At 41.8% G+C, this 12,859-nt stretch overlaps 1 pseudogene across 1 annotated transcript; it reads right to left on the bottom strand.

Annotated features, from left to right (window-relative positions):
- Positions 1-8,916: 8,916 nt before the first annotated feature.
- On the bottom strand, positions 8,917-11,256 carry LOC309632681 (transmembrane epididymal protein 1 pseudogene; annotated as a pseudogene). The gene has a single exon. The product of its transcript is annotated as a transmembrane epididymal protein 1 pseudogene (transcript).
- Between the last annotated feature and the right edge of the window lie 1,603 nt (positions 11,257-12,859).

The following is a 12,859-nucleotide window of genomic DNA, read 5'->3' as shown; positions in this document are numbered from 1 at the left end:
CCCGCACACAGCAACGAAGACCCAACACAGCCAAAAATAAATAAATAAATTTATATATTAAAAAAAAAAAACACTCATAAAATGAGAAACTTAAATATTATACGCTAGTCCTATCTCTCAGCCAGCTAAATGTCTGGTGAGAAAAGTACATGCCACTCCACTAGGGTGAAGTTGTAATAACATAAGAAAACTAAACACTCTCTTTCATTACTTTTCCTAATGACACTTTGGTGGTTATTGTCTTCTAATAATAGAAATAGAAATAGAAACCCAGACAATCAAACACGATTGTAACACAACTGATGCCCGTTCTTGCCCTCTGCTCCATAGATGTCTTTTTCTTTTGCTACCTAGTGTTGTAAAGATTGATGTGTTTTTTTCTATCTGCCTCCTCCTCAGCCCTCTGCTCATCTTTTAATGAGAATTCCCTGATTTAATTAATCTATTCCACATGGATATTTTCAAAATCTATGTTCTCAGTCCAGACTTCTTTCTTTGGCTCTAGTTTTAAATATTCAATGAGCTATGGGACATCTCCACATGGACACCCGTCAAGCACTTTCATCTCAACGTTTTCAAAGCTGATCTGATCATTTTCCTTCCCAACCTTCTCCTTTTCCTGTTTTCCCAGTCTCAGTTACTGGAACCACCATCCAATTGTCTACACCAGAAACTTGAAAATCATCTTTGATTCTTGTTGCTCTCTTTCTCTCTCTCTTTCTCTCAATACTCCCCTATGCAGTGGAGGAGTATTCCTCAACTGTCTTCCTCAACAGACTGAGCTCCATGAGAGGAGGGACTTTTGTCTTTTCATCTTTCTTCCTCTAGACACTAAGAGTGTTTGCACAGTGTCTAACTTCTGTCAATGTTGAATGAATTGTTCTTTCAGAAAACATCTTCAATCGTTTGGACTTTTGTTCATTTGTTGTTATTCATAAATCCTGGCATGGATTTGCTGAATAACATTATTGAGACGATCTGAGTGCAGGAAAGCAAGGTTTTGGATAAATTTCTCAATCGACTGTTTTCTATAGTCACACATACTCTTGGTGACAAGGGGCTTGACTGTGACAGTGCTTGGTATTAACACTAGTCTTCACGAGATATAGCAACAAGGCTCTCCATATCCTCCACTTCCCTGTCCTATTTCTCCATTCTTGTTTTTCCATTCTCACCTGTTTTGCCTTCAAACTTCATTATAATCTGAGCAGGGTTTCAACATTCGTTCCACACAGGAGTGATACTGATGTGGTAAAAAGGAATTGTTGGATAACCCCAAACCTCATGCTAGCCTTCTCCCTGGAGGCGGTATGACACACAATGGCCCAATATGCATTTTAATTCTTCCCTCTTAGTTATCCCTCCTAGTTGCCTTAGTTGTCTTATGAATGGGACTCTATCTGATCCTAAAAGATGTGGTGGCATAAGGTTGGTTAAGGGGAGAAAAGAGAAGAAAAACAACTGGTATGAATAACATAAAATCTACATGTGGTGTCCCTGAATGACTCATTCCTGTTAACGACCACGAAGATGAGTAAAGGTTTGCCTTATTTGGGGGGCTCAAAGCCGCAGAGACATCCCTCTCAGAGACTCACCAGCATTGCTCATGTTGCCTTGCTCTTCCTGCCACTGCGATTGATTAGGAGCAGAATTAGACCCCAGTCAACAGAACCCTGCTCCTTATGAATGCACAATGACACCTTCTCTTAGGGGTTCCAGATTCTATACTTCTTGTAGAGACCTCAATCTGAAAATAAGTCTTTATGTTACCTGATCTTCTGGATTCTCTTAACCATACAGACTCTTCCCATACTTAGGGCTTTAGTCCATACTATTTGGTGTGGTTTGACAGTTTCTTTATAATTGTTGTCTAGATCCTGAGTTTAAGTTCTGTCTTTTTAACTTGATTTTATGCTTCCAGGGAGTAGGAATCTGTTCATTCATTTCTCATGTGTCTTTTGGATCCAATATCCTGCTAGAAATTTAACAGGTACACAGTGAATGTTTAATGACTTGACTTGTCTCTCAGAGAAGCTGGAAAATTCAACCTAATATCCATGCTGTTTTCCACCCCTTCTCTTCCTTCCCAAAGAGTTTCCTCTGGTTGGCTGTGGGTTACTATCCACTGGCTTTGAAAAAAGATTGAATAAACATTAGCTGAATGCCTTCCATGAGGAAGAATTAGACTAGGTGTTTATAGTTGATTCTCATTCAATTCTCAGCCATGCAAAATAGGGATTATCATCACCTCCTTTTCAATGAAAGCTAATAAGTGCAACACTGAGATTGGACTCTGCGTATTTGATTCAAGAACCCATGTTATTTCAAATGTGCCAGTAAATGAAACCTCCCTTTCACATGAAAAACATATTTTAATGGGCTTAGAAATAACTCTCTTGGACTTTCTCACAATGGTGTATTTTTCTGTATAATGTCTCCTGCCACTTCTTGTGTGTATCCTTATACGTTTAATTAGACTTTCCCACAGATGTTATAAAGGAAGACATAAACAATATCTATATGGAAAGGAGCTACTTAGTAAAAGGTACCCCACATATCTAGGAATTTTACCATAAGACTGAGACAAAGTCATTTAATATTTTCATCAAATCATAGCACACAAAAGAACTGCAGATTTTCTGTGACCAATTTTGACCAGAAATGTTCTAATCCTGATCAATCCCTCATTCATCTAAACCAATCACTCCAGAAAAATAGAGGCAAGCAAGAGGCAATACGGGAAAGAAGTTATAATTCTTTCATTTTAATTTTTCTCAGAATGGTATAATGGTTTTCTATTGTAAACTAGGCCAGGCCTACTTCTGGGGTCATGAGCAGCTCAAAGAAAAGAGCAGAACATTTTTTATCCACATAGAAAGAGTCTTATTAGAGATGAAGAACAATAATAACCGATGAGAAAGGAGGCAGAAGTAATTTCTAGCAAGGTCTAAAACATTTTTTGCAAGTTGGAAATTTGGAACTCAGCTTGAGTTTACTCACAGAGAACAGCTTGCTGTAAGACAAGTGTTCAGAAGATTTTAACGTGGAAATTAACTTTTGTTACTCATTTTTTATTGCCTTCAAATGGGTTTGAAGACTAAGTTCTTGTTCACTTGAAGGAGAGGCAAATGATTTTGGGTAGTCCCGGGTCTGGGTCTGATTGGCCACATTTAGATCCCTCCTTACACTGTCCTAGGATACCTGTAAATCAGCCCAAAGAGGATCCTGAACACCGAGTGGGTCAGGGGCAAGTGCATTTATTAACGTTTTGTGTAACTTTGTTTTGGTCACTCAGTCTCTGACCGTCCTTCTTATTTGGGGTGAAAAATTGTGTGAGTCTTGGAGGGACTGTCTCCTGCCAGAGGGGCCAGACGGTCCCTCTCCTGTCCTGGCCACAAGGACACGGGCACCTGTCCTAGACTCAGCAGTCAGATCCTCCATCCAGAACTCTTCATCTTCAAGGGGTGACTCAAAGCAGTTATACTCCAATAAACAATAATAATTATAATAATTTTAAAAAGCAAAAGAAAAAAGCTCAGGGGCAATGGGAGATTATGCATGGTGGTGCTTATTACAGCAAAGGCTCATTGGTGATGGTGCCAGCAGTAGTGGCCCAGTGGAGATGTCCACAAAGGCTGAAAGAAGATGCTGTAGTTGAAAATTACCTTTGATTGCAATGGGAGGTGGTGCTAACCACCAAAGTATATGTGGATATAATAGCAGCGATGGTGTATGGATATCAGAATGATCCAACACACAGATTCTTTGTGGTGGCTATTGATCATAGGGTCCCTTGGAAACAATGTGTGGCCGACTCACTAAGATTCTACTTGAGAACATAAGCTACATGGTGGCAGGAATTTTGTACTCTTTTTTTAAATGATGCATCCCAAACATCTAGAGCAGTTTCTGTCACGTGGAAGTGCTCAATAAATATTTGAGTGAATGAATTAATATGAATATGAACCAAAAATGAGCCGTCATGTAGCATTCCAGGCCCCTCATCAAATTTTCAGTCCTGAGTCAGACCTAGAAGCTCTTAAATGAAAAGAAAACATTTTGCCCCTTAGGAAGAACCTTGCGATATTTTTGCAAGTATTTCCTGGGAGTCTCTTCCTAACTTTTGCTCAAGAGATCTGCTGCCATTTCCAGGGTAAGTGTGCACTGGAGTAACGGAGATGCCCAGAGCTTTGGGAAATCATTGCACACTAGATCTGCTCCAACACACAACTGGTAAGTGGTAAAGCTGAGATGTGAAGTTAGGTATAATTTTTTAAAATAACAATATATTTTAAATAACAATATATATTATTATATATAAATATATTTATATATATAATAATAATCATCTGGGGCACTTGTAAAATATACAATACGCTTGAGCCTCCCCCAGGCTCTTCTAAGCTAGAGTTGTCAGAGCAGGGACCTGGTAAGGTATGTGTTAACCAAGCACCCCAGGTGATTCTTATCATCACACAATTTCGGGAGACATCTGGGACCCTTTCACTTTGGGAACTAGAAGGTCTTGAAAGGTCAGGGATCTAACCATCATGTAATTCAAACCTCTAGCTAGCGTTTTTGGCTTTTAGTCCTTGCTATTATTGGGGTGACAACACTCCATTTGGTTGCTAATAGCTCCAGTAGTCAGCCTCTTTGAGCTTCGGGGAAGATAGTGGGGCAGTGATTAGGAGGAGAAGCTGGTTTCACATATCTTCATTGAAGACCACTCTAAAAGAATAGTGTCTTAAGGAATGTGGGTATATACCAGTGCTGTATAGGCCACTCGTCTAGGAAGAGAACTAAAAGAATTTCCTTTGCCCAGGTTATGATCTCTCTTTTCCAAAGGAAGTGATAATCTAAGGAATAAAATGTGATTATTAAATTATTCAGAGCTTCACCCTGAATTGTCTTAAGATGTGTGCATGTGTGTGTTACACTGATTAATGAATGAGGTAATTGATGATTGAAGAAACATTGTAGGCTACAAACTCATCTTGGAACACATGAAACATCAAGACACACATGCAAATATATTGTACTTTAAAAAAATGTGTGCTATTTTGTGTATGTTGTTTCTTATACAATAAAATGCTTAAATTTTGTTTTGCATTTTAAAATCTGACATTAAATTTACAAGAGCCTTTTTAAGTTCTTAGGAGAAACTTGTTTGTTAGGTTTGTAAATCTGCCTTGTTAGGTATGTGAAGCATTTTTTAAAATCATATTTTCAGCTCATAATATGAAATGCCTAAGGAATTTTAGTTAACAAAATATGGAAGTGGTATCTGTTTAGGAAAATTTGATTTATCAAATGTATGATTTTACTGAAAAATGAGGAAAAAGTGAAAGCAATTTAAAATAAAATTACATTTAAAAGTAATTCTATATGCCAAGTTTAAAAGCTTAAAAATTAGTTTATAAATGTGTACCATAATATATTGAATATTGATTATAACACAAGCAGTTGCAAGCATTTTGTTGTTGGCACCGTGCTCCATTGGAAGAGCCCGTTAATAATCTTCTACCTTTCACCTGAAATGCAAATTAACAAGCTTTCCATAAAACAATTTGTGTGGCTCTTCCTTAGCCACCCTTCCTAGGGGGCAGGAACTCAAGAGTTTTCTCTGGTACCATCGGGCCATGAAATCCCATCACTGGAACTGCACTGCTGGGCTTATGAGTACAGGAACGTATGACCTCAGAGTGCCTGCCCTGAACTCCTCTAACAAACTCCTGCGTATCCCTCAAAACCCAGATCAGAATTAAATCGACATTTCATCCATGTTACACCTGTACTAGATGTTTTATTTACTCATTCACCAACTATTTACTGTATGCCTATGTGATGAGCTAAATGAGCATTTTGATGACTTTTATAGAGTTGCTAAAAAACAGCCATTTTAGCTCAAGCGTTTTGACACTGCTGTGTTTTTGAGACACACAAACATATATATCTATATATTTATGTATATACAGCTATCTGTATCTCTATATCTATCTATATATCTATATATCCATCTATGTATCTATGTATATAGATCTATACATATATACTCTATACCTATTAGCTGCATTTTACGCTTATTCATGTCCACACATCTAAGTTTAATAGGAAACAAACAGACCTTCATTATGCTTACTAGATGCTTAGAAAACACTTGCTTATGTATTTTTCTACCTTCCTCTTCATCCTTCACTCATTTCTTTTAAAATTGATACCTCAGCACAAATGGAGAGCAAGGGCCCTTTCCTAGCTCATGCAAAGATGGTGCCCTCTGGTGGATGGTGGTAAAGATTACACCTTTGTCTCCAGAATTCTGTTTGGGCTTTTTAGTTTTCTTTTTTTCCCAGATTTCTCTTCAGTTGATTTTACATTCCAGCGTCATTAGGATTACTGTCAGAGTGCTCATACCTACTGTGATATGAGGAATGCAGAAAGTTCCTTATCACCTAAACAGCAGCCCTGCCCATTCCACCATATCAGGCCTCAGTAATAATCCTTTGTGGCTTTGAAGGTCCCTGCTACTATTTATTATTTTACCTCAAAGATACACATTGTGAGACATAATAATATTTTGAGGCATTAATTTACTACAAGAGATGAGCTCATCAGTATCTGATCTCAAAAGTACTCAAGCAAGACAGATCTGTCAAAAAGTGGCTTAGGTATCTCTTCAACTTTTATTTTGTAGAGAGAAAATACCTTAAAATAGTAATATTTTGTCCTTTCTTTTCTGCCCTTGTATATAACTTTTCTCCCTATTAGTGAAAGACATTGCCTCAAGATGAGGTCAGATTGTAATACCAAAAAAAAAAAAAAAAAAATTCAATTTTGAGGTTAAAAAAAAATCGAAAATATGCTTTTAATATGAAGAAAAGGAGGCCTGAATAAAGTAGAAAACAGAGTTTTGTCAAATCACTAGGAACGAATATAGAGGAAAACCAGACTCCCTGCCATCCCAAACTCAAGGCACTAGAGGAGTTGAACGAGGCCACAGGAAGGAGGAGCTGCAAGGCTGGGCAAGGCCTGAAAAGATACCCAAGGTTGTGGGTAAGAAACAAGGGGATGGGACCCAGAGGTGACAACCAGGAACAGAGTAGAACCTCCAGTGGAAAGTGCAGAGCTCCACGGTCACCAGGAGCAAGGAGAAGCACAGAAGCTGAACTAATGTCTGGGGAATATTTTATTTCCACCCCGGGGACCATGGCTCCTGTCCTGTGGACAGCATCATTACCTGATTATCCCACTGGTGCAAGGTGTAAGCCTCCCATGGAGAGCTGCCCGCTGCTCACACACTGGACGTTGAGCACATGCATGCCAGCCTGCATCCTGAGACACGGCTGAGCCCCCTGTAAATAACACTGGGAAGTACCTCTCTCCTTTGCAATCGTCAGAATGCTCACAGGTCCCCAAAACCAGAGAGTAGAGGCTCTTAACAGCCAGACAACAATTTACGCCTGCTACACCTTAACTTTTGAACAAGAAAATAAACAAGGAAGAATAGCGCCAGAACCAAAGGAAAAGGGTTACATCTTGTTTTCCTAGGAACTAGAAATAAGGGGGAAACTAGAAGGATAATGGCTCTCTAGAATCCTTGTCCCAGCCTCACTCTGTTCTAAGCATAAATATTTTAGCCGTGACAGCAAGTAGGGAAGCTTAGATTCTCCACATCCTGGGGACAGCAGGGAGAAAAGCAGAACGGGTGGCATAAAGACATTCTTTTGCAAGTCCCCAATACTTTAACTCTACCCGCACAGAATTCCATTCCCTTTGACTCGCAGCTATAGCATTATGTGACATGGCTAAATGTCTACCTCCATTAAGCCACTTTGTTAAGACTTTTGAGTTTTAGGTTATCATCTATAAGTCTACCTCATAGAATAGTAGTGAGGATTAAAAAGAAAAATATGCAGAATAAACAAGCCATTGGATTTTTTATTGGAGTATAATTGCTTTACAATATTGTGTTAGTTTCTGCTGTACAATGAGGAATATCAGATATATATATATATATATATCGCTTCCCTTTTGGACCTCCCTCCCCTCCCATCCCACCCATCTAGGTCATCACAGAGCACTGAGCTGATCTCCCTGTGCTATACAGCATGTTCCCACTAGCTATCTATTTTACACATGGCTTTGGGGGCGGGGTCTAGGTGGGGGTGGGGTTTAGGCGGGGGCGGGGTCTAGACTGAGGACATGCGCAGCTGGAAACGGCAGCATGGTGGGAGGGGGCCTCGGAGCGCCGAGTCTGGAGGTAAAGACCTGGGTGGGGGTGTGGGTGTGGAGCTTAGGCTCAGCGTGGCTAGAGGGAGCCTTGGAGGGTAGAGGATTAGGCCTGAGACCTCAGCAGACTCCCTGCAGCCCAGTTGGGCAGGGGAAACACTGGCCGCATTCCCTTCTGATCTTCCGATCTCCTGAGGGTCTCTCCCCATCCTCATTGATCCTCTCACTGTGGGTGGGCCCCTCCTGAGCGTGGGAACCCCTCCCCTCGCCCAGCAGCCCCTCAGGGGCACTGCTCGCATCCAGCATCTACTTTCCCTCCCCGCCTCCCACCCTCCCACACCCTCAGGAGCCATGCAGCCAGAAGGGGCCTCGGAGGGCAGAGGATCAGGCCTGGGACCTCAGCAGGCTCCCTGGGGCCCAAGTGGACAGGGGGAAAAGCTGGCCGCATTCACTTCCAACCCTCCGATCTCCTGAAGATCTCTCCCCATCCCTCATGACAACCTCACCATGAGTGGGCCCCTCTGGGTGTGGGAAACCCACCCCTCCCACAGTCACCCCTCAGGGGCACTGGTCCCATCCCACCTCCACTTCTCCTCCCCACTCCCTCCCCTAGACATCCTACCGGGTGGCTTGGGGTTTCCTCCTGTCCCCTTAAGTGTCAGTGGTCCCCCACCAGTGCCTGGTAGATGCCCTAGTTGTGAGGAGGGGCAAACTCCGTGTCCTCCTAGTCTGCCATCTTGACTTAGCTCTAAGCCATTGGATTTTATTTTATATGAGAACCAGAAAAGATTGGGTGCAGGTGAGTCTTATTTGGAAATTCGTTGAGGTGTGTACACAGCAATGGGTTGATCTACCCAGGTAGAAGAATCTGACAGAAACTACACTTGGCAAGAAGGGGCTGGAGAAATTCTGGAAGCAGACAAACACTTTTGAGCCCTCACTATGTGCAGGTTGCTGCTCTGTTCTTCTAGACCCTGAAGAGGAAATTGCCTTTATGGATTGTGGTGATGGTATCACAATATATTTATGCCCAAACTCATCAAAATGTATAACTTATGTCCAATTTTTTTATATATTAAGTACACCTCAACAAAGCTGAATAAAAAAAGTATCTGACTTTCTGTTTGATAAACCATAAAGTAATCAAAAGAAAGACCTCAATAACAGTTCTCTGAGTTCTAGATGGTCAAATTAACAGTTCAGATTTAGTATGAGTATTGAAGTGATCCAGAAAGAAAAAGGATGAGGAGGTGGTTATTATGATGGGTAAAATATTATGCTGCACCAAAGACTGTAAATCATTATAATTACTAAATGTCAGTGACTCGTGGTAGGTACTCTATGTGGTGGGTGAGGGACATTTATAAAAACCCAAAGGCACATTATAGTGCATTTATTTTCACTTTCTACTGGGTTGGGGTGGTGGGTGAGGAATGCAGAGAGGAGCAGGGCAAGCAGATTGCTTTGGCTGGAGCTGAGGCGAGTCGAGGGGAGATGGGGGAAATACTTGGGGAGTTGAAAGTGAAGGTCCTAGTAACATGCCTCCTGGGTTCGTTTGCCTTTTCTCTGCTCACTGCTTAGCAAACAAGACTGAAAGAAGCCAAAAGAGGAGAGAGCTGTATGCCCCTCCCAGCGGAGTGAGCTGCCTCGGTGGCACCTCTGAAGGAAAGACACTTGGTCTCCCTCTCTGACAGTTCCTCGCCCCACAACTTCTCCTCCAGTTGTTCCAGAATGTGCAGGTGAGAGGAACCCTTCCGGGCTCACCTGGTTCAGACATCAGCAAATGTAACAATACCACAAAAAGGAGACACCATAGATCCAGATCATCAAAATGACAAGGGAAGCCACATGCCAGCAGAAGAAGATGGTGACAAATAAAATATCATTTTTGTCATCATCCATCCATTTATGGCCAGAGATTGGTTTGTACAGCATAAAGCCTATCTGGATGAGCCAAGAGCCTATAATCATATATAAAAAGACCTTCATCACCCAGAGCTGCCGCATGTTGGGAGCCCACAGCTCTGCGATCACCACGAGCAGCAGCAGGAACAAGGCCTGGATGAGCAGGACATGACACCGCAGCTCCACTCCTTCTGAGTCCTGCAAGTGAGACACCATCAGGGGCAGAATCAGAAACATGCCCAGGGCTTGGGCGCCTTGTTCCAGGGCAGGAGACCTCTGGGGCAGCAGGTTCTGGCTCACCACATCTACACACCCACTCAGGAAGAAGGTCGTGTAGAGAGTGAGATGTTGCCACTGTTTGTGGTACAAAAAGTTTCTCTGGTGATATATCTTGCTGATCAGTACAAACTGCCCTTGAATGTTATGCAGTTCTTGGGCTACTAAAATGAAGGAGCTCAATATCTTCGCCAGTCCCACATAGTATATTTGCTGCAGCCTCGCCCATCTTCCTTTGCTCCAGCGACGGCGTGGCAGATACTGGACGGGGTAGTTGCATATCAAGGCCCTGGAGACGAGTCGTGCGTGATAAAGTCCATAGAAGAAGAGAGACAGTCCTGGGTACAGATGACCCTCAAAGCCTCCCATGAGACTGAAGGTAGGTCTGAGCACTGGCAGAGGCAAGAGGCTCTGGAGTGGCCACGTCAGGCTCTAGAGTGTGGAGGGGGGTTCTTGACGTCTACTTATATTCTCTATTCAGCTCATTGCATCCACATACAGAAGGAAAAGGGTTTTGGAGAAAACCCAAGCTTACGGTGGAGTGGGTGTCATGGTTTCCGTTCTGGTCTTCTGCTCTGGTTCATTGATAGCTAACCAACCATTGCCAGATGAAGAAATAAGCATATTCACCAGCACAATCCTTGAGCGTCTCTCTTTCTCAGAGACAATGCCATAGGCCCTCCATTGCCTCTCCTCCCCCTTCTCCCCATTTCTACCTTCCTTACTTCCCTCCCAAATTCACAGAACACAAACAAGTACTCAGAGACAGCAAGGAGAACACACAATATAGGGTAAATCCCTTAAGATTCCTCACATATAACCTCATAGAAATACTAGGTACAAATATGCTCTTCCGGGTATTAAGAGCCACAAATAAACATACACAGCCCAATTACTCTGATGTTATTTGATGATGGCCAGAAAAATATTCACTCCTGACAATCTCTTCCCCTCATCTCCAGATAGAACTGAAATGCCTCCATCTGAGGTTCCTTCCTTTGAGTTTCAGTGTTTTTCCAACTTATGCAGGCAAATAGGTTCCACTCAGAGATACCGATTTGAAATCTCTTGGGGTAGTGTCTTGCAATAAGCACTTCAGTAAACATTCCCAGGGAATTTTCTTATGCACACTAAATTTTGAGAATCACTGAGTAAAATGTAGGTACTGGTATCAAAGAAGATCCTATTCAGCTAGTAACCTTCATGTGAATTAAACATCAAATATTTTCTCTCATGCAAAAAGCATTTATTTACAGTGTGATGGTCATGTTACGCTTCATGACTGTCAAGTACAGGAAATGTCTCTAATTAATTATGTTTTATATTGATCCTACAGATTTCCATATTGGTTTATTTGTCTTTTGTTGCTACTATGAATGGATCTTACATTTTATTATATTATTTTTACTGATATGAGACTATAATTTTATATTGCTCTTTATATTAATCATCTTGTTGCATTTATATACTGTTCTTACTAATTTTCAAATGATTTTAATTATGTCCTTTTAGATATATTTTTGTCTTTTCTAATTGCCTTTTCTCAATGAAATGTCCTGATAGAAATCTATTGTCATTTTGATTATGAAAGCTTCCCTTGGAAATTCCCTGGCGGCCCAGTGGTTAGTACTCTGCGCTTTCACTGACAAGGGTGCTGATTCAATCCCTGGTAGGGGAACTAAGATCCCGCAAGCCGCTCGCACCGTGTGGCGTGGCCGAAAAGAAAAAAAAAAGAAAGAAAAAGAAAGCTTCCCTCTTCTGGGAAGTGTCCCCTCAAACCATCTGGGTCAAGTGGGAGCTGTCATCTTTTATTCAATTCTGCTTTCCTAGTCATAGATCAGCCAAGGGATGGACACCTGACCCAGCTAAGCCAATCTCAGCCCTTCACCAGATTTTTTTTTATATTTTCATATCTTTTATTCCTAATGGTTGATTATGTGTATTTTCTTTTTTTAATATTTATTTATTTATTTATTTATTTTTGGCTGCTTTGGGTCTTCATTTCTGTGCGAGGGCTTTCTCTAGTTGTGGCAAGCGGGGGCCACTCTTCATCGCGGTGCGCGGGCCTCTCACTATCGCGGCCTCTCTTGTTGCGGAGCACAGGCTCCAGGCATGCAGGCTCAGTAGTTGTGGCTCACGGGCCTAGTTGCTCCGCGGCATGTGGGATCTTCCCAGACCAGGGCTTGAACCCGTGTCCCCTGCATTGGCAGGCAGATTCTCAACCACTGCGCCACCAGGGAAGCCCCACCAGATTTTTTTAAACCAAAGGAAACAGCTGTCAGCTCTTCTGTTCACTATAGAACCAAGTGGTGTATTAGGGTTGTATTTCCTTCTCCATGGATGCGTCTTGTACTGGGTATTTGTCATTGTGTAACTAATTAACATAAACTGGTGGCTTAAAACAACATACATTTATTCTCAGCTTCTGTGGGTCAGGATGCAGGCATAGCTT

This window comes from Balaenoptera borealis, assembly GCF_965194805.1.
Source record: "Balaenoptera borealis genome assembly, chromosome: 1".
NCBI lineage: Eukaryota > Metazoa > Chordata > Mammalia > Artiodactyla > Balaenopteridae > Balaenoptera > Balaenoptera borealis.
The sequence above is the reverse complement of the archived record's forward strand: the minus strand, read 5'-3'. Positions and strand labels throughout refer to the sequence as shown.